We start from the raw sequence: 18,822 nt of genomic DNA, 5'->3' as shown, positions 1-18,822 counted from the left end.
TAAAAAATTATACATTCCAGGGGTACATGTGCAACTGTGTTGCATGGATATATTGCGTAATGGTGAGGTTTCGGCTTCTAGTGTACCCATCACCTGAATGGTGAACATTGGTCCGAATAGGTAATTTTTCAACTCTTGCCTCCCTCCCCTTCTCACCCACTTTTAAAGTCCCCAGGGTCTATTAATTCTCTCTGTATGTCCATGTGTACCCATTGTTTATCTCTCACTTAGAAGTGGGAACATGCAGTGTTAGATTTTCTGTTTCTGAATTAATTCACTTAGGATAATTACTTCCCCATTATTGTAAGGGAAGTAACTCAGGAGTGGAAAACTAAAAACTGCATGTTCTCACTTCTAAGTGGGAGCTAAGCTATGAGTACTCAGAGGTTCTATACAGAGTTCTATAAAGGACCTTAAAGACTCAGAAGGCAGAGGGTAGGGAGGGAGGCTAGGGATAAAAAGCTACATATTAGGGATAATGTACACTACTTGGGTGACAGGTGCACCAAAATCTCAGAATCCGTTATAGAATTTATCCATGTAACAAAAAACCAGTTGTATCCCAAAAGCTATTGAGATAAAAATTTTAAAAAATAAGAACACCACCTTGTCCTTGGGGGAAAAAAATAATGGCCTCCAGTTCCACCCATGTTGCTGCAAAAAAACATGATTTCATCCTTTTTTATGACTGCATAGTATGCCATATTGTATATATGTTACATTGCTTTATCGAATCATCCATTAATGAACATTTAGATTGATTCTATCTTTGCTCTTGGGAATAGTGCTTTGGTAGACATATGAGGGCAGGTGTCTTTCTGCTTTTTTTGTTTGTTTGTTTGTTTTGTTTTGAGACAGTCTCACTCTGTTGCCTAGGGTAGAATGGAGTGTCACGATCTCAGCTCACTGCAACTTCCGTCTCCTGGGTTCAAGCAATTCTCCTGCCTCAGTCTCCCAAGTAGCTGAGATTACAGGTGCCTGCCACCACGCCTGGCTGATTTTTGTGTTTTTAGTAGAGATGGGGTTTCACCATGTTGGCCAGGCTAGTCTTGAACTCCTGATCTCAGGTGATCTGCCCACCTCGGCCTCCTAAAGTGCTGGGATTACAAGTGTGAGACAACATGCCAGGTCAGGTATCTTTTTGATAAAATGATTTCTTTTCCTTTGGGTAGATATCCAGTATTGGGATTGCTGGGTCGAATGGTAGTTCTATTTGTAGATCCCTCAAGAATCTCCATACTGTTTTCCACAGAGGTTGTACTAATTTATATTCTCACCAAGAGTGTAGAAATGTCCCCTTTTCTCTATATCCACGCCAACTGTTGTGCTTCGACTTTTTGATAACAGCAATTCCGACTGCTGTGAGATGGTGTCTCATTGGGGTTTTAATTTGCACTTCTCTGATGATTAGCGATATTGGGCATATACTCATGGTTTTTGGACACTTGTATGTCTTCTTTTGAGAAATAAATCTGAAGTAGAGAATTTTTTTCTTCTTGCCTTATGAGCTCTGCCTAGAATTCATGCCTAGAATGGTACTTAGTATATGCTAAGTGTCTCTTCTCATTCTTGTTATCAGGGGATGCATTCAGAGCTGCCAGCGGCCCTGGGCCACCTCCACACAAAGAAGCTGGAAAGAATGAGGCCACGCAAAAACAGAGGCTGAGATGAGAGGTGAAGGGAGAAATCTGCCCCCATTCGTGGTAAAACTTCCTTTCTACGTTTTGTTTTCATGGGCCAATACATCCCTTTTGCTTGTTTAATCTGACTTGATTTGGAATTCTGCCATTCGTAATACAAAAGTTCTAACCATAATAAAGTTCATGATGTTATTTGGCAGATGCTGAGATGTGAGCAAGAGAAGAGAGTCAAGAATCAAGCAGGAATATCAAGCAAGGTGGACTCAGTGACTCACAGAAACAGACGGAGCCAGGTTTTGGAGACGATGATGATGAAAATGATGAACCTAGTTTTGGGCAAAATGAGTTTGAGGATCTTTGAATTTTCCCACGTGGAGCTGTTCCATTTGTTGTTTGCAAACATGGATAGAAAACTCAGGAGAGAGTTCAGGGATGAAGCCATAGATCTGGGAGCCAACTGAACAGAGCTGCAGCTGAAGGCCATGACACTGGAAGAGGAACAGAGCGGGACTAGAAGGAGACCAAGGACTGGGCAAGGAACACAAGCAGGCAACATGGCCTTGTGGGAGCACGACAAGGAGAATTGGCGTGTGTAAGGTGAGAGGAGTCACAAGGGGTAGTTCTAATAACACACAGAGTGTTACTGAGCCCTTGGCCAGATGCGGTGGCTCACACCTCTAATCCCAGCATTTTAGGAGGCTGAGTTGGGTGGATCATTTGAAGTAAGGAGTTCGAGACCACCCTGACCAACATGGTAAAACACCATCTCTACTAAAACTACAAAAAAAAAAATTAGCAAGTCATGACGGCTCATACCTGTAATCCCAGGTACTTGGGAGGGTGAGTCAGGAGAATCTCTTGAACCTGGGAGGCAGAGGATGCAGTGAGGCCAAGATCATGCCACTGCACTCCAGTCTGGGTGACAGAGTGAGACTCTTCTAAAAAAAAAAAAAAAAAAGGCCCAGCATGATGGCTCACACCTGTAATCTCAGCACTTTGAGAGGCCGAGGGGGGCGGATGGATTACTTGAGGTCAGGAGTTTAAAACCAGCCTGGCCAAATGATGAAATCCTGTTTCTACTAAAAATACAAAAAACTTAGTTGTGCATGACGGCAGGTGCCTGTAATCCCAGCTACTTGGGAGGCTGAGACAAGAGAATCGCTTGAACCTGGGAGGTAGAGGTTGCAGTGAGCCGAGATAGTGCCACTGCACTCCAGCCTGGGTGACAGAGCGAGACTCCATCTCAAAAGAAATAAAAAAAAGTGTTGGGGCAACCTTGATGCAGACACTGGAATGGATGAGGATTTTTAAGAGGCACTGCATTTTACAAGTAGTTTATTGGTAACCCCTGAGAGAAGATTTCAGTTTAGCAGGAGCAAATCTCAGACTGCACGAGGTTGAGAAGGATGGGAGATGGAAGGGGGAGGGGAGGCACAGAAAAGAGGGAAACGTGTGGGAATTCCAGAGTTGTGGTGAAATCAGATCACCTCTTGTTTTTCTTAAGAATAATTGTGACGTAAGCACATCTGCATGTTGAAGTGAAGTCAAAAGACAAAAAAAAATACATCAGATGAGTAATTATTGACAAAACAAGTTAAAAGAGGAAGTGATAAAGGAAAAAGGAAGTAGCTTCAAGGAGGGGAAAATATATTTCCCTATTTAAGACAAGAGGGGCTACACATATCTGAGAAGTGTTAAAAGATGAAAAAATAGACAAAAGGGCAAGAGAAAATGACCATGATGAACTAGAGAAAATTTAATGTAGGAGAGTCAATGTTAGCTGAAATTCCATCAAATGATCTCCATCTCATTTTCTCAAAGAACTTAAAACAGAACTACCATTCGGCCCAGGAATCTCATTACTAGGTATATGCCCCAAAGAAAATAAACTGTTCTACCAAAAAGACACGTACAGCTGTTATGTTCATCACAGCACTTCACAGTAGTGTCAATGGTGGACTGGATAAAGAAAACATGGCACATATATACCATGGAATACCATGTAGCCATAAAAAAGAATGAAATTGTGTCCTTTGCAGCAAGATGGATGCAACTGGAGGCCATAATTCTAGGCAAATGCAGGAACAGAAAACCGAATACCATATGTTCTCACTTATAAGTGGGAGCTAAACAGTGGGTACTCACAGACATCAACATGGCAACAGGCCAGGCACAGTGGCTCATGCCTGTAATCCCTAATCCCAGCACTTTGGGAGGCCAAGTTGGGCAGATCACTTGTACTCAGGAGTTTGAGACCAGCCTGGGCAAAATGTCAAAATCCTGTCTCTATAAAATATACAAAAATTAGCTGAGTGTGGTGGTGTGTGCCTGTAGTCTCAGCTACTTGGGAGGCTGAGGTGGCAGGATCGCTTGAGCCTGGGAAGCAGAGGCGGAAGTGAGCCGAGGCCATGCCACTGCACTCCAGCCTGGGTGACAAGAGAGAGACCCTGTCTCAAAAGAAAATTTAAAAGATGGCAACAATAGACACTGGGGACTCCTAGAGGGGGAAGAGAAGGAGAGGGGTCAGAAATGAAAAACTAACCATTGGGTTCTATGCTTACTACCCGGGTGACAGGATCAATTGTACCCCAAACCTCAGCATTATGCAGTATATCCACATAACAAACCTGCACATGTACCCCCTAAATCTAAAATACAAGTTGAAATTATTTTTAAGAAAGGATTTTGATCTCAGGAAGGTAGCTGACAAAGTCATGGGCTGCCTGATGGAAGGCTAAGGCGCTGAGTGGAAAATATTTGGAAGTGTTGTGAGAAATTAAGTTTATTATAACTTTGGAGAAGCCCTGAAGTTAGAAACCATGAATTGGTAGTAGACCCAGTTGATTTTTTAACCGCCCAAGATAAGAAATGGCAAAAACCACAGTCGTGTTTTTCCAGTCTGAGGGGAAGTCAAGGAACAAAGCAATCTAGGGTACTGGTGAGTGTTACTGACTTAAGGGAGCACACTTGTCTCATTTCTCAGCCTGACATAGGTGACTTGTCTGGTGCTCTGCAGATGCTGAGCAGCATAGTATCCGGCACAGAAGGGTCAGGCAATAAAGATTGATTTCACTGGATTAAAAAAAAAGGCATTCTTTAATTTTTATGATGGACTCTTTCATCCACATTCAGCTCTGACAGATAGGAGTCACTTTTCTTTCTTTCCTACATTTGTTCTGTCAATCTGATTAAATAAAAAAAGCAAGATGTTTTCGGAATCATGCCTGTGGAGAGATTAGGTGGTGATGGCAATGGGAAAATGCAAAGTAGAAATTAGAAAGAAATACATGAATATATTTGCAGTAGCATTTGAGGAAGGAACTGGGAATGTCTAGTGACTGTGTGTGTGAGTGTGTGTATGTGTGTGTGGTTTCTTCTAAGCACAAGTGCTGATGTTCTGAGATGAGGTAGTGCATTAATCATACACAGAAAGGATTTATGAACCAAAAAAAAAAAAAACGAGATGGTGGACGAGGAAATCTGGGGAGAATATAGGGTGGCCAACTGTCTCAGTTTTCCTGGGACAGAAGGGTTTCCCAGGATGTGGGTCTTTCCGTGCTAAAATGGAAAAGTTCCCAGAGCTTCTGATGTAATTGGCCTGAGGTGTAGCCTTGACTTCTTAGGTGCAGCCAAGATTGACAACCCTTGGGCAGAGCTCAGGAGACACAGCCTAGGTCAGTGATTCTCAAACTGCAACGTGCCTAAGAATGGCCTGGAGGTCTTGGTAAACAGCTTCCAGGAGCCCAGCAGAGTTTCTGATTCAGAATGATTTTTCACCTTAACGTGTGAGGAGAAACATGGACAATAATACTCAATATTCATTGCTGCATAAATAGAGTCATTTCAGAACTCTTGGAGACTTCGTGGAAAATGGCACCCTGGGAAACACTCTGTGAATTAACATTTGTTTTATATTGGCAGACTAAAAATTGTTAACTCCACAAACTGTACATATTTCTAAATTGGGCTGCTTGGAGCAGTTCTAAACCTTCCAAGTAATTGATCTGAAGCTAAGGGCATAAGCTTAGCCTTTATGACAACACCTTGTACTATTCTACTGCCCTATTTTTAAATATAGTACTTTCATCAGGACCTGAAAGAGTTGATCCTAAGTCTACTGACCAGCTTTCTTGCAGTATAATCCACAGAAAATTTCAAGAATAACTGATTCTGTTTTCCTATCCTTGCCCCTTGGTCCCCCAGCTGAGGAAGCACTGGTGAGAATCACCCCCTCTCACTGATGTTAAGTACCAGGTGAAACCTTTACGTGTTTCAAAGGCCGAAGAAAACATAAAACAAAGGCGGCCTTGCCGGGCGCAGTGGCTCACGCCTGTAATCCCAGCACTTTGGGAGGCCAAGGCAGGTGGATCATGAGGTCAGGAAATCGAGACCATCCTGGCTAACACGGTGAAACCCCGTCTCTACTAAAAATACAAAAAATTAGCCAGGTGTGGTGGCAGGTGCCTGTAGTCCCAGCTACTCGGAAGGCTGGGGCAGCAGAATGGCGTGAACCCGGGAGGCGGAGCTTGCAGTCAGCAGAGATTGCGCCACTGCACTCCAGCCTGGGCAACAGAGTGAGACTCTGTCTCAAAAAAAAAAAAGAAAACAAAGCAACAACAACAACAAAAAAACAAAGGCGGCCTTATTAGCCTGCTTTAGTGCTGATCTGAATTAAAAGCTGAATAAATGCATAAACATAACAAGAACACTAGACAAAATCCAACAGAAAAGAGACACATATGTCAGAAACATAGTTATCTCTAATTTGCAAATTTGCATGGCATCCTAAGGGTCTGGAATGAATGGAGGCTCCTCTTCAGTCTTCCTTAGCATGAGCCAAAGAATTCAACTTCATTGAATCAACAGTGGTAGTGGTGGGTGAATACGTAGGGGTAACAAGTGTATTTGAAACTTCTCTGGGATACGGAACTTAAAACCGTTGAAGAAGCAGTGGCAGGAATAAAACAGAAACACTAAACACAAGGAAAGGAGGTGGGTCCCAGCATTTGGAGTTGATGGCTACTGTTTTGCATTGCAAGATTGTAACAAACATTATGAATTACTTACAGATTCATTCAAATTCTTGTTATGCATCAGTGGGACTCAAGCTTGGCTGCACATTGAAATCACTGGTGGAGTTTTTTAAAAAGCTGGTACTTGGTCCAATCCCAGAGACTCCGATTAAATTAGCCTGGGGTGTAGCCTTGACTTCTCAGGTACAGCCAAGATTGACAGCCATGGAGCGGAGCTAAGAATTGCCCGGAGGGCTTGGTAAACAGTTTCCTGGAGCCTATCCTCAGAGTTTCTCATTCCGTAGGTAAAGGTGGGGCAGGAGTTTCTTCATTTCTAACAAGCTCACTGGTGATGCTGACGCTGCTGGACTGAGAACCACGCTTTGAGGACCCCTGGCCGAGGTGTACCATGTTACCGTGTCCTGAGGCAAGGAAACCATCCAGCACTCCTTGTGGCCCTCTCAAAACAGCGGCAGAGCTCTCTGGATGCTCTTTTGGGTGTGCTTGAAGGGCAAGTTGTGCATTTCATTTGCCCAACTCACTGAAGCCTGCTGAAGTGGGACAGCCTCTTCTTTTCCAGTCTCAAAGTACAGGGGCTTCAGTCTTTTCTGTTCTTGTTTTTTTCATTATTTTTTATTTTTTTATTTTTCCAGAAGCCATCTAATTTCCACTCTGGTGTTAGATAATCCCAAAGAACATGGCGTCCTGGGCATACATGAGCCAGCTGCCTGGACTCCCTCCTACCTACTGGCACTCCACCTATGGAGGGAAGCCTTCTCTCCGTCCTCTGCCCCATTCTGATCTGCGGCCTCCCTCTGTGCTCTGAATCTGCCCTAATCCAAGAAGCAAGACCCACAGGGCATTGGGAATCCTGCCCCAGATAAGGACCATCATGCACAGAGAACTGTAGTGGCCAAGGTAATATTAATAGTCATAAGTCACAGCCACCACTTGTGAGACACTTGTTCTGCCGGAAACTGCACCAACACTTTACACACGTCACTTAATTTAATCCTATGTTAACCTTGAAAGATGAGAAATATTATGCCCGTTTTATAGATGAGGAGACTGAGGCTCAGAGACAGTGACTTGCCCAAAGCCTTGGAGCCATGAAGGGAGGTGGGATGCGTAGCTGGGTCTGGTTTATAAGTGCGTGTTTTCCCACCGTACCTTTCTGCCTGTCTGGCTACAGGTGGGATGGCATTGGGGGCAAGAACGCTGGACGCTGGCTGTTAAATGGTGTGGTGTCCACTCCTAGATGCAGCTGATGGATGGCGGCCCCGGGCAGGTTGCTGGCCTGACCCCACCCTGGGTGCCTGTCCTCCGATCCTTATCTACAAAAAGAGGGGCTTTGTCTACATCACTGCAGCCCTTTCTTGCTCTGCCTTTCTAGAAGTCTCTCTGTGACTCATGCAGCTGTGCCTCCTTTCCCGGGACTCTGACCTGCCTGGTGATGACATAGCACGTTCAGCACATCCGTTTCCAGGGACAGCACTCTCCAGAAGGAACCAAGGCCAGTTCCTGTGGCGCCACTTGGTCAAGCTAGCTGGAGGTTGTGTCAACCTCTCCGAGAGCTCCTTGATTACAGTTTATAACCCGGTTGTAAAGTGTCCATTCTCGGGCGAAACTTGGCTTTCAGTTCTCTGAGATGGCAAAGCATTGCGAACTGGTCACTTTGAAAGCTGAGGGAGACGTGGACAGAAATCAGGTCCGCTCCAGGTGGCAGCCCCGCCCTTGCTTGTCAGTCCCAGAGCAGCTGCTGTGGGGTGTGCTCTCCCAGGAGGGGATGGGGCAATGCTGCAAGCTTGCACCAAGCTGGGCACAGTTCTCTGTAGCTCTCTCTTCTCCTAGGGCCAGTAGGAGTGGGTGTGCTGATGGGGGCTCTTCTTACAGATTTTTGTTATGATAGCTACCAATATCATGGGTTGTTGCTACTGACAATACATAGGATGATGTGTTACTTTCCTCTATGACGACTGCATTTGACCTTGAATTAGGAAACTTACATTGGAATTGGCCCTTTCATTCCAATGAGCCTCATTCCTCATCTATTACATGGGAAGAAGGAGTGAAATAAACCCCTGATCTTATACACTGTGAAAATCCTACACCAAACACAAGAGCAAGCATACAAATTGAGAAACGTGGGGGCACAGAGAGTTACCTGAACAATAGAAAGATTTTTGCTGTTGCGGTGATTTATTTTTATACATTTATTTATTTACTCTTTAATTTTACTTTAAATTCTGGGATACATGTGCAGAATGTGCAGGTTTGTTACATGGGTATACATGTGCCATGGTGGTTTGCTGCACCCATCAACTCGTCATCTAGGTTTTAAGCCCTGTATGCATTAGGTGTTTGTCCTAATGCTCTCCCTCCCCTTGCCCCCCACTCCCTGACAAGCCCCAGTGTGTGATGTTTCCCTCCCTGTGTCCGTGTGTTCTCATTGTTCAACTCCCACTTATGAGTGAGAACATGCGGTGTTTGCTTTTCTGTTCCTGTGTTAGTTTGCTGAGAATAATGGCTTCCAGCTTCATCCATGTCCCTGCAAAGGACATGAACTCATTCTTTTTTATGGCTGCATACGTTTACTTTTAAAATTGCAGTAAAATACATATAATGTAAAATTTACTCTTTTAACCATCTTTAAGTGTACAGTTCAGTGACATCAAGTGCATTCACACTGTGGTACCACAATCATCATCTGTCCACAGAACTCTTTTCGTCAATACAAATATTTTAACAGCATTAGCATAGCACTAAAAATCACATCTCAAAAATCAATAGTGTTTTGAATTGATAAACCTCCTTTGGAGGAATTTAAGGCATTTCACAAACGTTATCTTGTTTGTCCTTGCAATGGCCTTAGACAGAAGCAGAGAGAATAAGACAGTGGGAAGATGAGACAGAGAGAAAGAAGGAAAAAGAGGAGAAAATGCAATTTTGCCCAATTTGTAAATGACCCAGAGAGGCTTAGTGAAACATCATGGTTCTCACAGGTATCGCATAGATGATGATCTTAGAACCTGGATGTTTGGTTATTAGTTCAATTTTTAGTTTTCCAGGCTAGACTGTGATGTCACTGGGTGATTGTAGCTTCAACCAGAGAGGGGAGGATATATTTTTAATGTTACAGGACAGCCATGCCTGTAACATTGAAAAGGGGCTCTCCATGCCTTTCAAGAGGGTTTTTCTTCAGGGACACGTTGTTGGGATGGGTGTGTCAGTCTGGGAGCTGGGACTGGGAAGAAAAGGCAAGTTTTGGTAGAGGCCAGAGTGGGGTAGATTATTCTCCCAGGTTCTGTCGGTTTCTGGGCAGCTGCTAATAGGCGGATTTGGGTTGTACGACCTGACACGGTTGTAAGGCGGAGAGTAAAGCTCTCACCTGTGCAAAAGCTTTCATGGCCTGGGAATTAAAGTTTCATGGTTCCAGCCTGTGTGCGTGCGCGCGTGTGTGTGTGTGTGTGTGTGTGTGTGTGTGTGTGTGTGTGTGATAGAGAGACAGAGAGAGAGAGAGAGAGAGGCAGACAGAAAGAGAGAGAGAGAGATCAGGTATAAAAGAAAAAAGTGTGATTTTTCCTGGCTGTGAATGAGGGATCAGCTGAAGAAATTAGAAACTGAAGTTGATAAATTGTATGATTTATTTATTGTTTAACTTGGTGAGTCTTTAAAAAACTAATTTTCTTTGGTGGAGAAGACAACAACAACAACAAATTGTGTTCATTTAAAATTGTGTTTCAGGTTAGACATGGTGGCTCACACTTGTAATCCCAGCATTTTGAAAAGCCAAGGAGGGCAGATTGCTTGAGTCCAGGCATTCAAGACCAGCTTGGGCAACTTAAGGAGATCCCATCCCTACAAAAAAAAAAAGAAAAAATAGCTGGGCTTGGTGGTATGCACCTGTGGTCCCAGCTACTTGGGAAACTGAGGTGGGAGATGTGGTTAAGCCTGGGACGTCAAGGCTGCAGTGAGCTGTGATTGCACCACTGCACTCCAGCCTGGGTAAAAGAGTGAGGCTCTATCTCAAAGAAAAAAAAAATGTATTTCAATTAGACTTAGTCTTTTTGTTACTGGAAAATTTTACAATACATTTCTGGGAGCAAGAACATGTTACTGCTCCTGATGCAAGGTTTGAATTCCTAAGATCCAGGAAGAAAGATGTATATAAACTTTGATTAACAGACAGAAATGAACCTGAGAAACAGTCTGGCAATTAGAACCAAGCCAGGAGGATACTGTTATTTAGCCTGGAACATCCTTTCCAAGTAAGTGGGGAGAAGGGTGCTGCTTCTTAGTGAAACGAGTATATAATTAATTGGTCTGGTGGTCTCCACTCAACCAGTGATATGTGTAATTTGTTTCTCACTGAGAACAAAGGGAAGCACACAACAAATGCTAGCTTTGCTGTTGTTGTTGTTAGCTCTGCAGCTGGCTAAGCTCTGGCGAACCCACAAGAAGGCCAAGAGTAGCTGACTTCAAATCTCCTTCCTTCCTTTATTCACTCACTTTCCTAAGAACCTGCTTTGCACCGGGCACTGTGCTAGAAGACGGTAAAAAGGGTTTCAGGCTTGGCCATGAATGAGTTTACAGACCAGCAGAAGGAGACAGACATGCCAATGTATCAGTGCAACCAAACATGATGCCACGAAAGACACATACGCAGACAGTATAAGGAAGGGAGTGATTAGTTTGTTTGGATGGTGTATAAGGAAGCAGAGAAGCCTTCCACAAGAGGTGACGTCGAAGCCGTGTTTTCCAAAAAGTCAATGAGAATTTACCAGGCAGGAGGAGTTTGGGAGGATAGGTGAGAAGCACTGCAGGGAATGGTGTATTTGTCGCTACTGACAAAGACATGCCCGAGACTGGTTAATTTATAAAGAAAAAGAGGTTTAATGGACTCACAGTTCCATGTGGCTGGGGAGGCTTCACAATCATGGTGGAAGGGGAAAGGCACATCTTACACGGCAGCAGGCAAGAGAGAATGAGAACCAAGCGAAAGGGGCTTCCTCTTATAAAACCACTGTATCTCGTGAGACTTATTCACCACCATGAGAACAGTGTGGGGGAAATTGCCCCGAAGATTCAATTATTTCCCACCAGATCCCTCCCACAACAGGTGGGAATTATGGGAGATACAATTCAAGATGAGATATGGGTGAGGACACTGCCAAACCATAGCAATGGTTAGCAACTGAAGTGAAGGTTCACACTCACCAGAGGTTTTTTATGAAACGATTGCTGAATGGAATGGAGTCACTGGCAAAATGTACTGCTTGGGGGAAAGAGGGGCTCAGTTGGTCATGCATCCTCAGAAGAAAGGAGGAAGGTGGAATGAATAATGGCAAGAAGAAAAGTGATGAAACAATAAATGAGAGTAGTTGGATGATAAAGTAGTAGAAAAAGTGGAAAGGTTAAGAAAAATCTTCAAGTAAACCCCCCGAAGAAGAATTACAAAGCACCCAGAGTTAAGCCAAATGATTAGCAGACAGGCCTTTCCAGTTCAAGTTCTATTTTATTTTTTTTCTGTGACATCAGAAATTCCTGCTAACGTTTCCACTTTAAAGCTGGAGAGAGCATGGCCTGTATCAGGCAAAAATCCTCAACAGAACTAGAATTAAGATGATGCCGTCTAGGTGGCACAGTCTCTAAGACTAGAAGCCATCATTCTCTCGCCATGATCCCAGGTTCCAGGAGGCTGGGAGGATCAAGAGTCCCAGATAGCAGAAAGCCCACAGAATCTGGCTACCGCCGGGAGATCAGGTGCCTTTTTGAGACAGAGTCTCCCTCTGTCACCCAGGCTGGAGTGCAGTTGTGCAATCTCAGCTCATTGCAACCTCTGCCACCAGGGTTCAAGCAATTCTCTTGCCTCAGCCTCCTGAGTAGCTGGGACTACAGGTGCTCACCACCACACTCAGCTAATTTTTGTATTTTTAGTAGAGACAGTGTTTCATCATGTTGGCCAGGCTGGTCTAGAACTACTGATCTCAAGTGATCTGCCCACCTCGGCCTCCCAAAGTGCTGGGATTACAGGTGTGAACAGGTGTGAGCCACTGCGCCCGGCCAAGACCGATTGCCTCAGTTGTCAGTTTTCTTCTCTCTCCCCTTCTCAGGTCTATCACAGCAGAATTTGTCCCAGAACATAAAACTACAGAACCACCGAGTTTCAGTGTGAGAAAAGAGGCTAGGCATCTCCTAATTTAATGGGCTTCAAATGGTTTGGCTCAGTTGCCCTAAGCAATAAAAATAATTTGAGTATGTAACCTCAATTGATGTATGTTTATTCATTTATTCATTTATAAATGACATACTTCTGTACTAATATACTTTAAGACATATACAAAAATTACATTTAAAAAGAAAAATAAATAAAAGTGATAATATTTTCTCCTGTGCCTTAATGGATTATCTTTGTTCCTTTTGGGATATGTGAATCTGTTTTGGAGACAACTTACCTAATTCAGCCTGATCTGCTAATCTCCTCTGTAACTCTCCACCGAGAGGAAATTCAACCTTTTCATGAACACTTGGAGGGACACCCAATCCATTTTTGGAAACATCTAGGCGTTTCTTGATTACCATGCTCTGGATGGCCAAATCGGGGGGGGGTTTCATGCAGTATCACACCTGGACTTTGAGCCAGAAGTGAACACTTCTCTGGGCGCCTCACTTCTGGCCCTCCCTGGATCTCACTGCAACCTGAGTGCCAGAGCTGTGGACTGCAGTAAAGTCCTCCAACTGCCATGGTAAATATTATCATTGCCTGTGGTATGCAGAAAAGCAAGCAGAGCCGCATTTGCTGCTTCCAGGTGGCAGACACAGAAATGAGAGCAGGGCGGGAGGGGCTGGGAAGGTGTCTGGGAAGAAAGAGATCAATAAGACCTCACTAGTGTGCAGTATTTACTGCAAACAGCCCAAGGTGGTTTGGGGTTGGGGGGAACTGTCAACATAGAGCAGTTCTTTCTCAGGGACTGTGGGAGCAGGTGTTCTAAATGGAAGGATGGAGATAGCAGTCCCAGTGGGATCGGAAATGAGACCCTGGGCTCAGGGAAGTCACTGAGTGTTAATGTGGCCCAGCAGCCAGCGTCACAGCACACGAGGCCCCTGCCACATTTTACACACACATTTCAAGATCCTGTATAGCCACAGTGCGTCATTACTTTGAGACCATGGACTACTTTCTCAATTCTTCAGCAGAGAGTTTTTTTCCAAAGCACACAAATGCTAGTGGTGGAGCTGGTTTAAGGCCAAGAATCCTCAACTGACAAAGAGCTCAGTAAGCCCTGGGTAGGATAAAAAATGCAGGTGTGTCTTGCCCCAAAACATCTCAGGATGAAAGAACTGGTTGGAAGTGCCTCTCCATCCAGCTTTTGGCTAAAGCCTTTAAAGGAGGCTCTCTTTCAACAATTAAGCTGGTATGGGATGGAAGAGCTTTCCTGCAGTTAGGGAAAAACCTTCTCCCTCTTCCTCTTTCCCAGTTCCAGTTGCTTTTGAGTGACAGGCTAACCTGGGTCCTGAAGAATTACTATGGCTTTGAATTTGATCTCTTATTCTTCCATACTAAAACAGCAATATTCCTTTTGAGGTGAGTGACTTCCCCATGTTGGAAGCTGCTCTGGGTTTGGGGTAGAATCTTCAGGGTCCAAGGGAAGAAGACTGAACACAAAGGGAAAACAACTTGGGTTGTAGTTGGTGGTGAGACTATGCTAACTTTGCTTTTTTTTTTTTTTTTTTTTTTTGCTTGCCAAGAAAGCTTTTCCTAATTCACCAGTTCCAGAAGACTGCCTGCTTCTCTGGCCACAGGGTTAGGTATGTATTCAGGTGTGACCAATCATTCTGTCCTGACATTAGGGATTGACCCAAGGGTCAAACTGGGTCTTGCCAAGGTCCGATAAATATAAATATCCATGGTTGCTACATACGAGGCTGTGAATTTAGGACTCTTGGGCACCGTGTTATTACCTGACATGGGGAGACTTGAAATGAAGCCGACAGACAGGTGGCAGGGATGAAAGATAAATGCAGGCGGGCATGAAGCTGCATGACAGGGAGAGTCCTGGGAGTGTGGAGTCCACCACAACTCCTCGCTCTCCCCAACCCCATGTGAAACCCATCAGTGAGGCCTTTCATCTCCACCTTTGAAAGAGAACTAAATTCTGATGATGTGATGACATCTCACCAGGCCCACTTTGACAATCTTAAGTCCAGAGGGCAGATGGTCTCTCCTGGAAAACAACAGTCGTGTTTTATCTGGTCTCCCTGCTCTCTGCTTTGCTTCCGCATAGGCTAATTTCCATACAGCAAAGAGGACATTTGATTGTTGTCTGCTTGGCCAGAGAGCTTTGAAACAGTCCTTACATTCTGTCACTCCTCTGCTCAAACTCTCCAAAGGATTCCCATCTCACTCAGAGTAAAAGCCAATGCCTTACGGTAGTTTACCACTCCCTGCAACCTGCTGTCCACCTCTGCTCATGGTCCTCCCCACTGTTCCTTGAACAGAACATGCACGTTCCCAGCTCCATGCCTTTGTACTGGCTGTTCTATCTGCCTGGAAGATGGCAGGGCACACCCCCTAACCCCTGCAGGCCTTTATTCAACGTCACCTTAGTAGTAAGGCCTTCCCTGACCCCACCACACCACTCCCCTCCACTCACACAATTCTCTGTCTTCTGACACGGCTATTTATTTTTTGTAATTTTTGCACACTATATATTTATTTTTCTGTTTGCTATTAATGTCATAATTTTCATCACCATGTAGCTGAAACCTGACATGCTCAGCTGAAACACTGAATGGTCCCCGAAACCTAGTGACTACAATGAGTTGCAATCCTGGCATTCCGGGTGCTGGTCCCAGCTGTTCTTTCCTTTATTCTGCTGGTTACAACAGCGGCCTTCCCAGCTACCAGAGTCTATTAATTCCCTCTTTTGCATAAGCTAGCTTGACTTGTGTTGGAGTATGGCCATTTTTAAACCTGGAAATTTGGGGGCAGATCTGTAAACTGTCTAAAGATGAAATACATTCGTTTTCCCCTGCCCCAAGCGTTTGATATTGGTTCAAACTATGGGCTTTCAAGATGCCAATAGCTGAACCCAACACAAATGTAGAGCTTATTCATAGTTTTCATATTATTGTCTCTTGTTAAATTGTACGTTCTTAAATTTTTTTGCTGCATTCTTAAGCCTGAATTTTGGTATCTCTTAGAGTCAGCATTCTCCTGTGGGAATTTATCTCTGAAATCAAACCTAATTCAGAGAGTACATGGGGTTCAATTTAGATAACTGCTTACAGTCTACTTTTTCAGATGGGTAACTCATAAAATGAGGAGTACTGTGGTGTTAACACTCCAATTCCTTATCGTCGGGGTAGTGTAGGGCTGAATTGGAATGACTGACAAGGAAACATTTGGAATCAGCTATTTTGTGGCAATAATCACATATCCTCACCCGGTTCTGCATGGAAGCTTCTTCTAGGCTACAGGCCACTGGTATTCCACCTTTGCTGTACCTTAAAATCACCTGGGTTGAGCTGAAAATTCCTTATATCCAGGCTGCACCCTGGACCAATTAAATCAGATCTCTGGGGTTAGAAAAACCTCAGTGAGAACAACAGCAGGTAGTCCTGAGCATATACAGTCTACCAGGTTCCAAGCTATGTGCTTTCCATGAATGATCTCATTTAATCCTAACAATTAATCTATAAGGCAGTACTGTTACTATCCCACCTAAACAGAAGAGGAACTAGATAGAGGTGCACAGAGTTTAAGTAGATTTTCCAAGGCTTTTTGCAGGGAGCCAGTGAAGAGAACCAGTTACTAATCCAGACAATCTGACTTCAGAGGCAAAGCTCTTTCATAATTTACTTTTTATTTAAAACATAAAATATACTTAATATATATATATATATATTTTTTTTTTTTTTTTTTTTTTTTTTTTTTTTTTTTTGAGATTAGTCTTGTCTGTCACCAGGTGAGTGCAGTGGATCTGGCCGATCCACTGCAACTCCGCCTCCTGCTCAGTCTGTCTTACCTCTGATACTGGACTGCAAACACCCACCACCATGCCTGGCAATTTTGTGTTTTTTAGTAGAGGGGGTTTCACTGTGTTGTCAGGATGGCGACCTCTGACCTCTGATCTCCGGCGGCCGGTCCAGAGTGGGGTTACAGGTGACCACTGACCGGCTTATATTTTTTTGAGACAGATTGAGTGCAGTGGTGCAATCTCAGCTCACTGCAACCTCCACCTCCCAGGTTCAAGAAATTCTTGTGCCTCAGCCACCCAAGTAGCTGGGATTACAGGTGTGCACCACCACACCTGGCTAATTTCTGTATTTTTAGTAGAGACAGGCTTTCACCGTTTTGGCCAGGCTGGTCTCGAACTCCTCACCTCAAGCGATCCACCTGCCTCGGCCTCCCAAAGTGTTGGGATTATAGGTGTGAGCCACCACACCGAGCTGAAATATACATAATTTAAGGAGTCAAATAGTTCTCCAAAGCTCATTACCAAAAATATCACTCTATCAGTCCCCTCCTTATCCCCCAGCTGATCTATTTCCTTATCCTCAAGGTGATCACTTTTAATCATTTTAGCTATTTCTTTTCATATTGATATCTATGTCTCTATCATTGTTTATAATGTGACTTTTGCTTTTTCCACTTTAAGCCTTGGCTCTTACCTTCCCAAATGGAAAATGAGGGTATAGATTTCATTGCCCATTACTGCTCACTTCTCCTGATATACCTTTGATTATATCAGAGTGGATTACGTCATTTGGACTGTGTATTGTTAATTGTGTAAATAGCTAAGCTGTGCAATATGTTCACCATATGAGTATTCCTTCCTTTCTTAAACAACTCTATTTTGTTACCAAGTTGTAAAATCTGTTGTTATCTTTCTCAGAGTAATAATGATTGTTGGTTTCTTGTTTGTTTGTTTGTTTGTTTGTTTTCATTGGTGGGTGAGGTGTAATCTCATGTTCTTGCATAGTTCCTGTGTACTTCGAGTTGCTTTTTTGTTTGGCTCTTCTGGAATCCCCCTCAGATGTTCTGTGATCTTTGGCTGTTTGCTCGTGAGTGTCAGAGAGGTGCAAAAAGCAGACTGGAAACTGCATAAATGGGAAGAAGGAGGGTTGTCTCTTCTGGCTTCACTGAATGTTTCCTCAGGAAACTCCAGCATCGGTATCACTATCATGCAGAGTTAGGAGAGGGATCTGTGCATCTAAAAGTTTTGAAAAACACTTTTCACCAACCATCTTCTTTTAACCTCCTAGTTTACCCTCCCTTCCAAAGGTATCCATGCTATCCATTCCTGAGGCTTTTCGAGGACCTGGACGCAAACTGAGTTGCATCTCAGCTCTTCCGATTGGCTAACTTAGAATGCATCTGTCTAGAATGCACTCTGCCAGTGATCAGTTGTGCTCCTGCTTTAAAAAAAAATCATGCACATGGGCCAGGCGCGGTGGCTCACACCTGTAATCCCAGCACTTTGGGAAGGCGAAGTGGGTGGATCAGCGGTCAGGGATTCAAGACCAGCCTGGCCAACATGGTGAAACCCTGTCTCTACTAACAATACAAAAATTAGCCAGGCATGGTGGCGTGCGCCTGTAGTCCCAGCTACTTGGGAGGCTGAGGCAGGAGAATCTCTTGAACCCAGGAGGCAGAGGTTGCAGTGAGCCAAGATCTCACCACTGCACTCCAGCCTGGGTGACAGAGCAAGACTCTGTGTAGGAAAAAACTATGCACACGTATCTATATTACACACATGTATCTGTTATATGACCTGTGACTCAATCTCTTTGTCATAGTGACTTTATATCCTTACTGAAACCTTCTACCCTCTTTTTACTGGGGACACAGATAGGAGTGGAGCTAAACGAGTGTGCTCAATCCATCATCCTTAATGGAGGAATCACAGCGCCCATCACCACCTTTCTTAAAATGATAGAACATCAACTGTCTGCCTGCTAGTGAGTGTGTGTAAGCACCTCCACAAGCCTGCTTCACTTGCCTCTCACAGCCACTTTAGATAGGTCAGGAGGCCTTCATATGCCCATAGTGCACGGAAATAATAGGGCGCTTAGCCAAGACCACATCGCGGGTCTCTTGACGTCTAACCCAGTGCCATTTCCACGTGTTCAGATTGTATCCTGGGCTATTCCGAGGACAACACTTG

General features: G+C 44.1%; 1 long non-coding RNA gene across 1 annotated transcript; it reads right to left on the bottom strand.

The window, feature by feature from the left end:
* Positions 1-8,832: 8,832 nt before the first annotated feature.
* Positions 8,833-13,375, bottom strand: LOC131384028 (uncharacterized). The gene is made up of 3 exons (XR_009214508.1): positions 13,108-13,375; positions 10,556-10,673; positions 8,833-9,200 (listed from the first exon to the last, which is right to left on the bottom strand). It is a non-coding gene; the product is annotated as an uncharacterized LOC131384028 (long non-coding RNA).
* Between the last annotated feature and the right edge of the window lie 5,447 nt (positions 13,376-18,822).

The sequence above is a fragment of the Hylobates moloch genome, unplaced genomic scaffold, assembly GCF_009828535.3.
Source record: "Hylobates moloch isolate HMO894 unplaced genomic scaffold, HMol_V3 SCAFFOLD_8, whole genome shotgun sequence".
Taxonomy (NCBI): Eukaryota; Metazoa; Chordata; class Mammalia; order Primates; family Hylobatidae; genus Hylobates; species Hylobates moloch.
This window is presented reverse-complemented; position numbering and strand designations above follow the sequence as displayed.